The 16203-nt window shown below is 43.0% G+C and overlaps 1 protein-coding gene across 3 annotated transcripts in view; it reads left to right on the forward strand.

Moving 5' to 3' along the window:
* KIRREL3 (kirre like nephrin family adhesion molecule 3) overlaps positions 1-16203 on the forward strand; it is an 882952-nt gene that overhangs the window by 535550 nt on the left and 331199 nt on the right. Inside the window, exon 1 of one of the 3 annotated variants that reach the window (XM_056542709.1) lies at positions 6423-6481. The exons of the other annotated variants lie outside the window; for them this stretch is intronic. The gene's annotated coding sequence lies outside the window, so the exon portion shown is untranslated. Of the gene's footprint in view, positions 1-6422; positions 6482-16203 lie in introns of those variants that run through there. 3 annotated transcript variants of the gene reach the window in all.

Consider the following 16203-nt stretch of genomic DNA (forward strand, 5'->3'; position numbering starts at 1 on the left):
TAAACATATTTGTAAATTACTTCTATTAAAAAATCTTAATCCTTCCAGTACTTATTAGCTGCTGAATGCTACAGAGGAAATTCCTTTCTTTATGGAACACTGATGACATCACGAGCACAATGCTCTCTGCTGACATCTCTGTCTATGTTAGCAACCAAGATGTATGCTAAGGGCAGCATGGTGGCTCAGTGGTTAGCACTGCTGCTTTGCAGTGCTGGGGACTTGGGTTCAAATCCCACTAAGTACAACAATAAATAAAGTGTTATTATTATTATAATAACGTCAGCAGAGAGAACTGTGCTTGTGATGTCATCAGAGAGCATTCCAAAAAGTTCCTCTGTAGTATTCAGCAGCTAATAAGTACAGGAAGGATTAAGATTTTTTAATAGAAGTAATTTACAAATATGTTTAACTTTCTGCCACCAGTTGATTTAAAAGAAAAAAGGTTTTCACCGGAGTACCCCTTTAAGTGCCATTTCTTTCAATATCGCCCATCACTTCCCATGTGGTTTCTTAACCTACCCTTACAAAACTTGTCAAAACGGGAGTGATAGGTGGCGCTCCCCGGCTCGCAACTGACTCGTAGATCCCCCTATATTGTTGTTCCTGACATAGAGCAGACAGATTTGTACTGTTCATATGGATGAAAAGTTCATGCGCCGCCACTGAATGACATTCTACCCTGCAAAGAAAGAAAAAATTTTGGCAAGGCGCGCTCCTCTACTCGCGTCCCCCTCCCAATAGGAACCCGCAGCTGGGAAAGTTCACTTCCTTCTTCTCTCCTCATCCTCGCCCAGCTGACATTTTCCAAATAACAAGGTTCCCTTTTTTTTTTTTTTACAGCAGATTAGTTTGAATGTCTTTTTTTTCAGAGGTGCGGGGCAGAGGTGGGGGAGGACGGAATCGGCGGTGCGCACGACCTTTTGAAAAGACCGCCAAGGGGCTAATTAAAACTGGACGTAGTCACTTAATTTCGACAAGACAGTGAGGGGCATTATGCGTCTTCCTGTCCCTTTTGGTCGCAGAGACGAGAAGTGCTCCTCCATCCTTGGCACCAGAAGATGTCCCGAGTCTGTTGGCGTCACCTTTTATGGGCAGTGGCAGATTCCTTGCTCGCCGCAGAGTCTCGTTGTGCCCGGAAAATATGCTAATTCCGCTTTTCAGTCCACCGGAAAAAAAAAAAAAATTCTACATGGCAGCGAGGAGAATCTTGTATGTCAGTGTAATTGCTGTCAGATTCCGTCCTCCACATGCTGCAGGATAACTCTGACATTATTCATCTGAAGGAAAAGTGGGGGGGGGGGGGGGGGAAAGTTCTCTACTTCTCATATTCTTTCCAAAGTGAAGAAATACTTAAATATTCTTCTCCGCCGCCAACTTACAAAGAAAAAATGTTTTACAGAATACAGATTGATGGACAAACACTTTAGTTTGGCTAGTAGAAGATCGTTCCCTTTCTTAAAAAAATCTGCAGTACTTATATTAAAGGGTACCTTTCATCAAAAAAAAAAACTTTTGATATATTATAGATTAATGTATGCAGAATAACTTTCCAATTGCATGTTATTAAAAAATATGCTTCTTTCTATTTCATTTTCCACTTTGAAAAAATGACCACTAGGGGTCTCCCTACCAGTCCTTTTTTTTTTTTTATAGATTTCAGACTCATGCTGGAGTCCAAAATCTCAGACTGAAGCCGGGACACAGATAAGCTCAACACTGCTCCCTGGCAAGGAGCAGTGCTGAGTTTGTCTGTGTCCCGGCTTCAGTCTGAGATTTAAAAAAGGACTGGTAGGGAGACCCCTAGTGGTCATTTTTTCAAAGTGGAAAATTAAATAGAAAGAAGCATATTAATCTATAATATATCAAAAGTTTTTTTGATGAAAGGTACCCTTTAAGCCATTCCCCTAACCCTACTGAATCCCAATCTGATCTACCGCCAGCAGGATCCACTGTTACTGCTCCCTGCCCCACTACTGTATTCAACCGTGCCCGTGTTGTTAGGATAACAAGTTGTGTCACACATATGGACATGACTGTTGGATTATTTAAAGGGGTACTCCACTGGAAAACTTTTTTTTTTTTAATTAACTGGTGCCGGAAAGTTAAACAGATTTGTAAATTACTTCTATTAATAAATCTTAATCCTTCCAGTACTTATCAGCTGCTGTTATGATCCATAGGAAGTTATTTTCTTTTTGAATTTCTTTTCTGTCTGACCACAGTGCTCTCTGCTGACACCTCCGTCCATGTCAGGAACTGTCCAAAGCAGGAGAGGTTTTCTATGGGGATTTGCTCCTACGCTAGACAGTTCCTAAAATGGACAGAGGTGTCAGCAGAGAGCACTGTGGTCAGGCAGAAAGGAAATAAAAAAAAAAGAAACTTCCTGTGGATCATACAGCAGCTGATATGTACTGGAAGGATTAAGATTTTTTTTTTTTTAATAGAAGTAATTTACAAATCTGTTTAACTTTCTGGCACCAGTTGATTTAAAAAAAAAAAAGTTTCCAATGGAGTACCCCTTTAACTCTAGTTTAGCTAGTAGAAGTTTCCTTTCCTAGGAACATGCTGCAGTACTTTTATTAAACCATTCCCCTAACCCCACCTAATCCCAATCTGATCTACCTACAGCAGGAGTAGCTGTAACTGCTCCCTGCCCCACCTTTTGTATACAACTGTACATGTGTTGTTAGGATTACATTAGGATCTGTATCACACATATGGACATGACTGTTGGGTTATTTTAGACAACATAAAGCATCACTCAAAATGGGTGACTGTTCTTTTTGAAGGACACTCTAGTTTGGCTAGTAGAAGATAGTTCCCTGTGGAGTTTTTATATCTTCTATTAGCCAAACTAGAGTATCCTCCAAAAAGAAGAGTCACCTATTAATAGTGATGCCTTATGTAGTATGAAATAATCCAACAGTTACCGGTATGTCCATATGTGTGACACAACTTGCAATCCTAAGGATACATTTACAGTTGAATATAATGGTTTATATAGTAAACCATTCCCCTAAACCCATCAAATCCCAGTCTGATCTACCTACAGCAGGAGTCACTGTATCTGCTCCCTGCCTCACTATTGTATGTAACTGTATCTGTGTCCGTAGGATTGCAAGTTGTGTCACACATATGGACATGCAGAGGGCTTCCTGGGACTAAATCTGGGACTGTCAACACACTGCCCTGGTATTTTACATTTCCAAGGTGCAGTTTTTGTGTTGTTTTTTTCAAAAATAGTGGGGTTTAGTCCTTTTCTCTTGCATTTTTATCATGACCTGTCATGTGATTCTTTCATCATGTGACTCAAGGATTCCTATTGAAGAAATGGGTAAAAACAAAAAAAAGAGAAAAAACGCCAATGCTAAACCCATGTAGCTTTTTTTTATGGGTTTTTTTAATTACATTTTTTTGCTTCCATAGACTTCTATGGGAGAGAAACGCCAACATTTTGTCCAGAAAAACACCCCAGTCTCAGCAAGCTGCAATTTTTTGAAGAGCGCCACTGAGCCAAAAACAAAACCAAAAAAACGAGTACAAAAATGGCAAAAGAAAAGACGTCACGTGGGTTTGGTGTTTCATAAATCCCTATTGTCTTTTCCGGCATGCTGGGAGTTGTAGTTTTGTCACATCTGAAGGGCCGCAGTTTGGAGACCTCTGATCTAGACTAAGGACTTAGAAGGCACCTGAGAGACCTCCTGACTACCGCTACAGCAGAGAGAGAATGGTCAGACATGGAAATCACTTACACCGGCACTTCTAGAAATCTTCAATTTATTGTCGGTATAAAACAGGATACAAAAAGTTTAAAAAGCTTCCATGTAGCATAGAAAGGCGAGGTTAACCTATGCTACATGGAAGCCTTTTAAGCTTTTTGTATCCTGTTTTATACCTACAATAAACTGAAGATTTCTAGAAGTGCCGGACCGGCTTTTCAAGTGTTTTCCCTTCTCTACTGAGAGCAGCCGTGCACCCCACCCTGAGGAAGCTGGCATACATTCTTTCTTACCAATGTTCAGACATGTCGAATCCTGTAGTTCGCGGGAGGATAACCCTTACCAGAGGAGTCAGTCGGGCCAAACATGGAATTGAGTATGGAGGATTGTGAGATATATGGTCAACAGAACAGCTTGATAAAATGGAACATTCCTTATCAGTGCATGAACAGACTGGGGGGCACAAGCCCCTGACCAGGAAAGGGGGGGGGGGGGTTGGGGCACACGTTGACCTGGATCTGCACCTGGCGGGAGACCCTTTTTCTATTTTTGCACTCAAGGCTCTGACTTATACTCCCATACTAACACTGTCACTTTGTGGCTTCTCTGCTGAATTTATGACAAATCCATTTCTAAATCTCCTTCGGCAATTTTCCTAAATCACCGTCCTCTCATTTTTCCTTCTATTTCCAGTGGGAGCTGAGCAGGAAAAAATAAGATAAAAAAAAAGCCTCTAGAAAGACAAACACAATACAATGCAACCCCGACTTATTAGAGGAGATTTACACACATTCCCCTAAGTCATATTTCCTGCACTGCCTGTAATTGGAAATACATGACAGGCCGCGTCTCGGAGGAGAGTCACCTGTCAAATCGAGGGGTGGCCTTCTATATGTCCAGTGTACAAAGACCAGGGGGTCCTGACCGCCAAAGCATGTCCCACCCCAACCCCCCCACTTATGTCAGGTGCTGCTGCGGCTCACACGGCTCAGCGTCCTTGGCTAGTGAATACAGATCGATAGTCGCAGGATAAGGGAGGCAGGAGGGTCAATGCATCATGACACTTCATTTAGGTGCTGTCACAAGGAATGCTCCCCGCCGCTGCACCATGCTTGTCACTTCTGCTTCACTTGTTTTACTGAAGATTTTGTACTTTCAGGACGGGGCCAATGTTTTCTTCCATTGCAGACACCAATATCAATAATCCTGTCTTTGTAAAACTACAGAATGGATTGATTTGTTTAGTCTACACGAAGACTTCTTTTTTTATTGTATACTTTTATCTTTATAGTACTTTGTAATTTACTTTCAACTCTACACTTTTAAAGCGTACCTGTCACATCACAGAAAAAAAATAATGCTTATAAATGTTACTCAGATGTCCTACATCATTTTTATGTGTCTAGCTTCTGTATTTGGCTCACAAATCCCTCTGTTCTGTTGCTCACTCGTTCTGACATCCACTGCTCAGTAAAGGATGTGTCCAAGGCAAGCACTGAGCCCGTCCTCACTCCCTATGCATTAATTTCCTACCTGAGTCTGCTGTGCTGTGCTGGGTCCCTTCGTCCAATCACTACAGGCTTCTCTGTAACCTCTCTGTAACCTAGATAGGACAGGAGTGAGCACAGAGCAGGGCTAGTCCCGCCCTCACTTCCTGGACTTTGTCCCAGCCTGCGCTTCAGCTGGGAAAAGGATGATGCTGCAGATAGAAAGGCTTATGTTCTGTATTCTATGGGAACCCCTAGTTGTCTTATTTTTATAAAGAAGTTGATAAACATTTTTTATGAAGTATATTACAAAGGTTCATGTTTTGCCATTATGTACAACATAACATTTTTTGAATCTGCTTGATGTCAGTGAATGAAAATATTGTTTTGTTGATGGTTAAAAACTAGTCCAAACTCTGACTTCTGATTCTATTACACGGTGACCCCACCAGCAGAATAGTGAGTACAGCTCTGGAGTATAATACAGGATATAACTCAGGATCAGTACAGGATAAGTAATGTAATATATGTACACAGTGACCCCACCAGCAGAATAGTCAGTACAGCTCTGTTGTATAATACAGGATATAACTCAGGATCAGTACAGGATAAGTAATGTAATGTATGTACACAGTGACCCCACCAGCAGAATAGTGAGTACAGCTCTGGAGTATAATACAGGATATAACTCAGGATCAGTACAGGATAAGTAATGTAATGTATGTACACAGTGACCTCACCAGCAGAATAGTGAGTGCAGCTCTAATGTATAATACAGGATATAACTCAGGATCAGTACAGGATAAGTAATGTAATGTATGTACACAGTGACCCCACCAGCAGAATAGTGAGTACAGCTCTGTTGTATAATACAGGATATAACTGAGGATCAGTACAGGAAAAGTAATGTAATATATGTACACAGTGACCTCACCAGCAGAATAGTGAGTACAGCTCTGGAGTATAATACAGGATATAACTCAGGATCAGTACAGGAGATGTCAAGTTTGTACAGTGTCTCAGCTTTTTATAGGATAACATTTCTCCCATATAAGCTACAAAGTGAACACTATACAGATGTGTTTACTGATCAGAGGGGTTTTCTTTTCCAGATTCTGATCTCACACAAGGAGAGCCGGCCGGTTCTTCATGGTATTCGCCATTCTCTGCAGCGTTCCTGGCACATCCAGCAGTACTGGGGTTTTACGATTGTGCAGGGTTTGTGGGGGGCAGAACGAACACAGGGATGAGCTCTGGATCAGCACATTTACAGTAAGGCCCCGCTGTGCGGAAACAGGAAAACTCCGTTTAATTGTAATGACCGGAGGAGTAATGAGAGCCGCTGCAGCGGCCGGGGAGCGGCTCTATAATAATGGACGGTGGGGTTCCTTGCGAGCCGGCAAAATGGCAAATTCAGCAAGGAAGGAGCAGTGAGGACGAGCCAAATGTTCCTGAGGATGGATGGTGTTCATCAATGTAAACAGAAGCTGCAGGTTGTTTGGCGGGAAGGGGCATGTGGGGCGGATCGTATTGGCGGCACAGAACCAGCGCTTATCCAGGCTCACAGCTCCCTCAGGCACTTTACATCACGTTTTCCGTATACATCAGAAACCCCCAGTGCATACAGCAAACCTATCCAGAGACCCCAGTCACCCACGGCAACCAAAAGCCTGTCATTTATGCCGCCATGTTGGTGCTTTCTTTTTATTTGTTGAATAGAATAGCAAAGGCTATATTATGGCAGTCTATATAGCAGTGGTCTCCAAACTTTGGACCGCCAGATGGTGCAACACTACAACTCCCAGCATGCCCGGACAGCCGTTGGCTGTCCGGGCATGCTGGGAGTTGTAGTGTTGCTAAATCTGTCTGTCCACAGTTTTGAGACCACTGCTACAGTATATATGATGGATGCCGCTTTTATATATGTAACCCTGCATAAAAACACAATGGGGAAGATATATTAAAATCCATGTGAAGTAGTTGCCCATAGCAACCAATAAGATTGCTTGAGGCCCTCTTAAAAATGAAAGAAGCAATCTAATTGGTTGCTATGGGCAACTGGTCAACGATTTTGGATAAATGACCCACAATGGGAAAAGACCCTAACGTGTAGGAAAACCACTAATGGATGAAAGAAAATGGAATATAAAAAGGTTTTTTTTTTCTTATCTGCTTAGAGGGGTACTCCATTGGAAAACAATTTTTATCATATCAACTGGTGGCAGAAAGTTATCCAGATTTGTAAATTACTTCTATATAAAAATCTTAAATGGGCACTGTCAGATATAAAAACTTTTGGTATGTTGTAAAGCATGTATAACCAATAGGTTTTGTAATTGCTTTCATTAGAATATTTTCAGTATTTCATACAGAAAAATCCAGTCACACAACTGCCCCCCCCCCCTGCCTGCTTGGACACAAACTAGTCCTGCTGTGTCCATGCGTCATCACCTATGTCATGGACACACTTCCTTGATTGACAGCTGTGAGCGCAGGAAAAATCCTCCCACTGTCAGCTTGTGTCCCGCTACTGTCAGTGAGGACAAGCTGGGAGTTGTAGTTTACCTAATGCTAGGGGAGATGTAAGCAGACAGCATACTGAGGGAGGGGGCGGAGACCTGCACAGTGAGGCCACGCCCCCTCCCTTTGAGAGGAATTCAGACTAGTGAGCTAAATTAAAAGTGTAATAAAAAAATAAATAAAGGTGCTAGACACATAAAAATTAGATGTACATGGTCAGGATTAGGTACTGAGTGATATATTTAAAAGAAATGTTTTTTTGTACGCTTTAACCCTTTCAGTACTTATCAGCTGCTGTAGACTACAGAGGATGTTGAGTTGTTCTGTTCTGTCTGACCACAGTGCTCTCTGCTGCCACCTCTGTTCATGTCAGGAACTGTCCAGAGTAGGAGAAAATCCCCATAGAAAACCTCTCCTGCTCTTGACAGTTCCTGACATGGACAGAGGTGTCAGCAGAGAGAAGTGTGGTCAGACAGAAAAGAACAATACAACTTCCTGTGGAGCATACAGCAGCTGATAAGTACTGGAAGGATGAAGATTTTTATATAGAAGTCATTTACAAATCTGTTCATCTTTTTGGCACCAGTTGATTTGAAAGAAATAGTTTCCCACCGGAGTACCCCTTTAATGTCAGTAAATGGAAAGATTCTTGTTCACATGCAGAAGCTGAAAACCAATTTTGACCTTGTGTATTTCCGGCGCTTCCATAAAGAGTGCATGGAGCATGTGCCGACCCATGCAGTGGGGGAGTTTGCGGGGGGTCCTAGAGATCACAAACATCCAATAAGTTATTAAACACAGGAGTACCCCTTTTTTAAAATCTGAACTTGCATTGAGGGGGCGTGGCTGTGACCTCATGAGCGGGGCGCGGCCCATGACTTCACAAGCCTCTGGCACTGCATCCGACACTCTAAACAAACGCCGGGTGCATTGGGAGATTGCAGGGGTCCCCAGCGGCGGAACCCCCGTGATCAGACATTTTATCCCCTGTTCTTTGGATAGGGGATAACATGTCTAGGGGAGGATTACCCCTTTAAGTTAAAGAGGTTCTCCGGTGCTTACACATCTTATCCCCTATCCAAAGGATAGGGGATAAGATGCCTGATCGCAGGAGTCCCGCTGCTGGGGCGCCCGTGATCATGCACGCGGCACCCCGTTTGTAATCAGTCCCCGGAGCGTCTTCGCTCCGGGTCTGATTACGGGCGACCACTGGGCCCACGGCGTGTGACGTCACGCCTCCGCCCCCGTGTGACGTCATGCTCCGCCCCTCAATGCAAGCCTACGGGAGGGGGCGTGATAGCTCCGGGGACTGATTACAAACGGGGTGCCGCGTGCATGATCCCGGGCGTCCCCAGCTGCGGGACCCCCGCGATCAGGCAGCTTATCCCCTATCCTTTGGATAGGGGATAAGATGTGTAAGCACCGGAGTACCCCTTTAAACTGGGTTTCTCCTTTAGGCAATGGATAGGTTTATTCGCAGGAGGCCAAATCAACCGCATTTTCCACCTGCCCATGTGCACAGCGGGATGAAAGGATACACTAGATCTGTTAAGGCCTCTTTCCCAGCCTGCAGATATGATCAGAATGTTGCATCAATAATTTGAAGCCAAAATCAGGAGCAGATGCAAAAAAAAAAGAGAAATAGCATAAATCTTTCCATTATCTCTGCCCCGCGTCTAGGCTCCAGGCCTGGCTTTGGCTTACAAAATGCTGATGCAAAATGCTGACCAGATCTGCAATGTGTGAACGAAGCCTGAGGCAGCGACAACCTATCTCCCTGGCAGCTGCCACGCTTGTAGAGGCCGCTCATTGCCGGAAGTAAAGAGTTAAGTATAAAGTAGTTTTTTTCGCGCACTGTATTTTCGGAGCAGATGTTCGCCGTTCTTACAAAGCTCTAATTGAAATTAAAATGTGGCGATTTAACTGATGCGGCGTCTGAAACTTTAATTGGCGTATAATAGCTCAGCCAATCTAATACAAATCAATAGCGCAGACAAAAAAAAAGACTAAGTGCTATTTAATATATGTGGGACAAAGATCTGAGCCCCCGCAATTCGTCCTCTCCCGAAGTCTATTACGTGGCGCCTATTGTTTTGCAGCACATCGCTCGTGTTCGGACCTCATGTCTGTGACCAGACAATTACAGCCACCCATCTGCTACTGCGCCAATTGTGTTGGACAGAATAGTGTTGAAATTCCTTTGATCCAGCATCAATGGACCCTGATGCCTGCTGGATTATCAAATACTCTGTCTTATACACCATAGAAAACTTTTGCGAATATAAAGCCCTACACAGTGTCTCCTATGTTTGGGCACATAGTGTGATGTGTAGTGTTCAGACTTTTTGTGATGAGCTGTCCTGTTCGCACATGTGGAATATCATGATTTCTGGCCATTATAAAACTTGTATTTGACGTTTTTCACCAGTTTTCCCCTCTGCAGGTTCCGTCTTTAAAGGGGTACTCCGCTGCTCAGTGTTTGAAACAAACTGTTCCGAACGCTGGAGCCGGATCCGGAAGCTCGTGACGCCATAGCCCCGCCCCTCATGAAATCACGCACCGCCCCCCTCAATGCAAGTCTATGGGAGGGGGCGTGACGGTAGTCACGCCCCCTCCCATAGACTTGCATTGAGGGGGCGGGGCGTGACATCATGAGCGGGCGGCCTATCATGTCACGAGCTCTGGCGCTGGCTTCAGCGTTCGGAACAGTTTGTGCCAAACACTGAGCAGCGGAGTACCCCTTTTAATGTTCAGTTATTCCTAAAATAGTGAGTATAGATTAGCTGCTCTTGCGTCTCCATACACACAGAAGAGGGGATCCCTATCCCTGCTCCCCTATATCTTTATAACACATCCACACAAGCAACAGTAGCATAGAGGACATTTCAAAGCAGCACTGAGCAGTGTAAGCTGTTAATCCAGTACTGGAGGTAGATAACATTTACTAGCATTTTACTTAAGCATTTGCGGAAAAACATGTGATCAGGTTTATAGCATCAGGTTTATAGCTAAAATCTAAAAAAAAAAATGTATTAGAAATTTTAATATGTGAAAAGTTTTTTAATGGTCGCCAAAATAAATGTGGAAAGCTGAGTGCTGTTTATCTCTGCCGTATTCTTGCTGCGGAAGACAGGCTCCATAGACTTTCTATAGAATACATTATCTGCAGTGAGGCGATAGAAAAGGAGAGAAACATTTAGCTGAGCATTTGGCTCATTTTAGCAATCTGTGGGGGTCTCAGCACCCAGACCCCGACCAATCATTGAAGTCAATAGGGAAAAATTTGCAGTAAACTTGCAAATATTACATTAGAGCGAACTATGCGACATTGCGCTGTAAGTGTCAGGGTCTATCGACAGATCCTCCAGGAGACATCCAGGGGTCAGTAAAATCCGATGATGGAATATTCTTCCCATTGTGCGTGATTTGCTTTGTGTCGCTTATAAATAAGCCAGTAACAATGCGGCGCGGAGTCCTGGAGAGACCGCGGCAACAATGTATCAATCAGTGTATCAGTAATCGAGTCATTATATCATCTGCCTCGTTAACAGACAAACGAGCCCATTGTACTTTACTGAGGGAACAGGACACGTCTCCTGAATGTCACCGGCAATGGGAATCAGGAGGGACGGCCGCTCAGCAGAGTTGTAATTTCTGTCCATAACCATTAATTCAACCAAGTTCATAAAAATTTCACTTAATATCAATGACACAGAGAACTGGGCCGCAAATATGAAGTGACGTGACGGCGATGTCTCCAAGCAGTGAGTGATCTCCCATCCTGAGAATTCACAGAGAATAGTTTTGTTGCAGAAATTTCCGTGGATCTGAGCGGAAATCCATAGAAATGCTGCAGAAACAAGCCAATGCAGATATGTAGGAACACACATTAAAGGGATACACCCCCGTGGAAAACTTTTTTTTTAAATCAACTGGTGCCAGAAAGTTAAACAGATTTGTAAATTACTTCTATTAAAAAATCTTAATCCTTCCAGTACTTTTTAGGGGCTGTATACTAAACAGAAATTCAAAAAGAAATGCATTTCCTGTGATGTCCTGACCACAGTGCTCTCTGCTGACCTCTGCTGTCCATTTTAGGAACTGGAGAAAATCCCCATAGCAAACATATGCTTCTCTGGACAGTTCCTAAAATGGACAGCAGAGGTCAGCAGAGAGCACTGTGGTCAGGACATCACAGCAAATGCATTTCTTTTTGGATTTCTCATTAGTATACAGCCCCTAAAAAGTACTGGAAGGATTAAGATTTTTTAATAGAAGTGATTTACAAATCTGTTTAACTTTTTGGCACCAGTTGATTAAAAAAAAAAAAAAAAAAGTTTTCCACGGGAGTACCCCTTTAAAGGGGCACTCTGGGGAAAACCAATGTTTATTAAATCAACTGGTGCCAGAAAGTTATACAGATTTGTAAAAATTACTTCTATTTAATAATCTTGATACTTCCAGTACTTATCAGCTGCTGTATGCTCCAGAGGAAGTTGTGTAGTTCTAGTCTGACCACAGTGCTCTCTGCTGACACCTCTGTCCGTGTCAAGAACTGTCCAGTTGAAACAAAAGACAGACAGCGCTCCGCAGTATGAGACCGTTGTTGCACACTGTTAGCTTAGGCAGAGGTAGCGCTTACCACAACAGGTGACACTCAGCCAAGTGCAGCAATGGGAAGAGGCAATAATAGCAATGGCGTCTGCATCCGCTCCACGTCCAAATCAATGCAATAAAAGAATAAGACCTCCAACGTGTCGACGGGATTCAAAGCGCAGGACACACAAGTAAAGGGATCTGAAATTTACTCACCCATGATGCAACGCGTTTCACAGATAGACTGCTTCATCAGGCATGCCTGATGAAGCAGTCTATCTGTGAAACGCGTTGCATCATGGGATAATAATGTTCAGATCCCTTTTGTTGTGTGTCCTGCGCTTTGAATCCCGTGGAGGTCTTATTCTTTTGTTGCAAGAACTGTCCAGAGCAGGAGAGGTTTGCTATGGGGATTTTCCTGACAAGGATGGAGGTGTCAGCAGAGAGCACTGTGGTCAGACTGGAAAGAACTACACAACTTCCTCTGGAGCATACAGCAGCTGATAAGTACTGGAAGGATTAAGATTTTTAAATCGAAGTCATTTACAAATCCGTATAACTTTCTGCCACCCGTTCATCTAAATGTTTTTTTTTTCCCCTCCAGAGTACCCCTTTAAGCTTAACACTTCCAAACGGTGTCAGCAGCCAGGCGGGCGCCCTGTTTACTCCGTTCTTTGCACCTATAAAACATGCATGAGATCAGTTCCGTATTACACAATAAATATTTTATACGAGGCCCAAAGTAAAGTGGAGCTGTGGTCACTCCGCGCTCATCTAAGTTCTCCGTTGCTTTAGGCAGGAGCTCAGAAATTTCCCATCACCGTCTCACGCTGTCTTTTTCGTCCGGCGAAGAGTAACCGCGGCGTTCAGGAGTCCAGTGGTGTACAAGCTTCACCGAGCCGGAGAAAAAGAAAAAATGTTAGGAAGGAATAGGAGAAAATAATAAAATATCTTGTGGTTTCGAGGCCAAGACCCGCGTCTGCTCCTTACTGATAGTCCGAACACCCTATGGAGGCTTTTTAGAGATCAAAGACGTTCCTGTTCCTAAGGCGATGGGAGATGCCATGTTCCGGCCAGCTGTTCATTTTAGAAAAGGGCGGAATTATCCGTCCTTCAGGGACCCGTGTTCCAATTTATCAAGCGGAGATTCCAATCCTGTATACTGTAAACTCACTTCATTAATTCTTTTATCCCGGAGTTACTCGGCTCTGCAGGAATCGAGCTGTCGACGAATAATTTTTTTTTTTTTCTTATTTATTTATTTTTTTTTTCTTATTTTTTATTTTTTTTTCCCCCTATCCTGGAAAGTGGAAAAGTATTAATATTCAAGGCTAGCACCGGAGTTAAAGCGGATGAACCACGGCTCGCGCTAAGCGTCAGATACATGTTGTTAATGGTAATAAATCAGCGGCGCGCTCTTACCATGAACAAAGTGCCAGGGTTTGTGCAAGTGTCTGGGTTAAGAAATGCCACCTCCTCGGGGGACTGTTTATGAGGAGATATATGGTGCGGCCTGAAGTGTCTGCGCGCGCCTGTGCCAGCTCTGCAGGAAGCTGCTTCATACAATGTGGCCTGCAGAGGATTATTCTCTACACTGATGTATTGTAAATATTTGTGTTTGAGTTCTATTGTGTAACAAAATACAAGTACAGTGATCCCTCAACTTACAATGTCCTCAACATACAATAGTTTCAACATACAATGGTCTTTTCTGGACCATCGTAAGTTGAAACCAGACTCAACATACAATGCCAAGGACAGTCCAGATCTGTGAAACCCCTGTATTACTGAAGCGTATGCACTGACTGATGTCTGGTAGCGCCCCCTACAGTACAGGGAGGTATTACATGTTCTGTACTCTTTACCTGTATTACTGAAGCGTATGCACTGACTGATGTCTGGTAGCGCTCCCTACAGTACAGGGAGGTATTACATGTTCTGTACTCTTTACCTGTATTACTGAAGCGTATGCACTGACTGATGTCTGGTAGCGCCCCCTACAGTACAGGGAGGTATTACATGTTCTGTACACTTTACCTGTACCAGGGTTACCTGCTCCTTTGGACACCAGGTGAGGGCGACTCCATTACTTTTTTACTTACAGGACCCTGAAGAAGCTCCTGTCCTCTACATAGACCAGTGTTTCCCAAGCAGGGTGGCCCCAGCTGTTGCAAAACTACAACTCCCAGCATGCCCGGACAGCCTTTGGCTGTCCGGGCATGCTGGAAGTTGTAGTTTTGCAACCGCTGGAGGCTCCCTGCTTGGGAAACACTGACATAGACAATGATTACATCTCCCAGCAGATCTTTCTTACTTTTATATGTAAGGATTTGCTTTATCTATATTAGTTATCTACTTATTTTTCTTTAATCCTCACTTTTATTTTTATTTTTGGATGACATTTTGGGGCTTCAGAACCAATTACCAGGTTTCAATAGAGTTCTGGTCTCAACATACAATGGTTTCAACATACAATGGTCGTCCCAGAACCAATTAATATTGTAACTTGAGGGACCACTGTACAAGGAATGGATACAATGGGGGATATTTACAAATAATGGCTGTGGTATGTGTTTTATTACTCATATTTTTTTTTTTTCATGGGTCGCTTTTTAAAGGGGTATTCCAAGAATATTTTTTACTTGACTATGCTACAGGGGCTGTAAAGTTAGTGTAGTTCATAATACAGTGTCTGTACCTGTGTGTGACAGTTTTCTCACAATTCTTCTGTGATGTTCACCACAATATTTATTTTTACCAGCATACAAAATGACTGTTGTCTCAGATTTTTCCCAGCTTGCAATGCGGCCGAGACCTGACATCACTAGTCAGCTGATGACAAGGAGCCTGTCTGCTTCAATGGGTGGAGCGATCGCTTGGTGGGAGAGAGAGCAATCTGCAACTAATGCAACAGCTGTAGGCACCCTGATTGAAAACCACAGGTCTTTTGAATGGATGCAGCTCATTTATGTTTCAATGGGTGGGGTGGCTGATGTGTGGGAGGGAGGAAAATGGAATTGAGGGATTTGTAGTCAAAAAAAGAAAAGTCAAACAGGAAATACCAGTTCACAAAAAGCTAGCCACAGTGTTATGGTAATCTCACAACATAGCCATTTAGCCCCAAGACAAGCGCAGATCCTTCCTAAGCATGTCCATTACTGTCTGCCAGGTATGTACTAAAATCACCTTATGGTGGAGAACCCCTTTAACTTTCTGGCACCAGTTTATTTAAAAAAAAAAAGTTTTCCGCGGGAGTACCTCTTTAACAGATGCTAGAAACAGATTGCATTGTCTTACATTACATACTTGACCTACAAAAAAAAAAAAAAAGACCGTAACAAATATGATTTTTTGAGGAGCACCCAATAGTGTAGTTCACAACATTTCTGGCTACAGCAAAATTAAATGGACTGAAATGAAAACAATAAAACGGAAGGGGAGGGGGGGGGGGGCTGGGGAGCGTGAACCCGCCCTTATGGATGGGCATTTTCTTTGACACTGGCGAAATTTGCTCCAAAACATGATGCATCTTGCCACACTTTCCAAAATAGATAAATGCATTTAATTTATTAATTTTAATTAATTAATTAAATAAATAAATGACCTGTGAGATTAAATGCGCCAAGATCATTTTTAGCCGTGTCGCAATATCTTGCATTTTTCTTTGGTATTTTCAGTAACATCTTCTATTTCTTTAGATTTTTTTTCAATGACCGGCCGGGGGGAAAAAAATCTAGGCAGCTGAATATTTTACATGCGGCCGCTGCTCTGAGAACTGAAAAAAATATATACAAGTGGTCCCTCATAGTGTTGAGCGGCATAGGCCATATTCGAATTCGCGAATATTCGCGAATATATGGACGAATATTCGTCATATT

Source organism: Hyla sarda, chromosome 10, assembly GCF_029499605.1.
Source record: "Hyla sarda isolate aHylSar1 chromosome 10, aHylSar1.hap1, whole genome shotgun sequence".
In the NCBI taxonomy this organism is placed as follows: domain Eukaryota; kingdom Metazoa; phylum Chordata; class Amphibia; order Anura; family Hylidae; genus Hyla; species Hyla sarda.